The following is a 1,327-nucleotide window of genomic DNA, read 5'->3' as shown; positions in this document are numbered from 1 at the left end:
TATCGTGCCCCGCCAAGCCGACTGAGACTTTTGCGGCAACCCAGAAAGAACCCCCGGGGGGGCAATTAAAAGTGAGAGAGGAGAATGTCAGCCAGGGGCGAGCAAGGAGGTAGATAGGGAGGGAGGGAAGAGGGGAAGAGGGGGGGGTGCAGGTAGACAGACCCTGTAACAAACCACAGAGGAGGCCCTTAAAGGCTGCTAATGTGTGACAGTGTCAGAGCCCTTGGTTTGTTCCCCCCTCCCAAACCCCACTCCCCCCACCCCCCCTCCCCCCCCACCCCCCCTCCCCCCCACCCCCCCCCAGTTGCTATTCTCCAATTCCAGTTTATTAGGCGGTCGCCAGGCACTTGGAGAACACTAGCTCGCTATCCGCGCACCAGGCAACCCAGCACTGGCTAATTTTACAACTAAAATCCCAATTGTGCATTGGGAACGGTTGCAACTGACCCAAATACAGAGCTTCCTTTTTCTTCCCTCCCTTCTTCCTTATTGTCCATATGTGAGCTGCTGCTGGTTTCACAAGAAGCTCCCCTTTGGGGCCACAGACATTGGCTGATAACTGGCAGAAAGCTGTTTTCCTTCCTCTCCATCCCAAGCCAGTGGAGAACAGATATACTGGAGAACAGCAGCAGAGACAGAAACAGCTAACCTGTAAACTTACAGTATTGGTGTAAAGCCTTGCAACAATTTCACTCAAAAAGCTGTCGATATATATCAATCTTTTACTTTGGCTGCAAAATCCGGTCTAGACGGGTCTTGAAAACAACTTTCATAACTCCTGACTTGGGATCTGACATCTGAGATTGAGGTGAGGAAATTGAACACTAAAAAAGAGCTCTACGCTGAAGGATGCTGAACACAAAAAACTGGTTATAGATTTGATCTATAAACCAATCTTTTTGTATAAGGAAATGAAACAAGAAATAATATATCAGTTTGAGTGAAGCTGAGACTGAAATAACAAGGTGCAGTTTTTGCAGTTCCGTTTGAGTGACATGTACTTTCTCAAAGCAGCGGTCACATTTGAGGCCTTTGCTGACGAATGTTCAACCTGTTCATAAGCAGCCAGTAAACATAAAATTAGGTTTAGATATAACAGACACAATGGATGGGGATAATCTTTCTGATAGTGTTAATCCATGATAGTACTCTCATATTGACTATATCAAATTACTGTTTTGAACACTTCGAACATCAACACTAAATGCAAGAAACAAAGTTGAAATTAAACGGTCCCAACTCCAATGCAAAATTCAGTATCGGTTTACTATTTATTATTTTGTAATGTCTTGGAATGTGGGTTGAGCCATTTGTCACATCCTCCAAT

This window comes from Hypomesus transpacificus, chromosome 8 (assembly GCF_021917145.1).
Source record: "Hypomesus transpacificus isolate Combined female chromosome 8, fHypTra1, whole genome shotgun sequence".
NCBI classification, from domain to species: domain Eukaryota; kingdom Metazoa; phylum Chordata; class Actinopteri; order Osmeriformes; family Osmeridae; genus Hypomesus; species Hypomesus transpacificus.
This window is presented reverse-complemented; position numbering follows the sequence as displayed.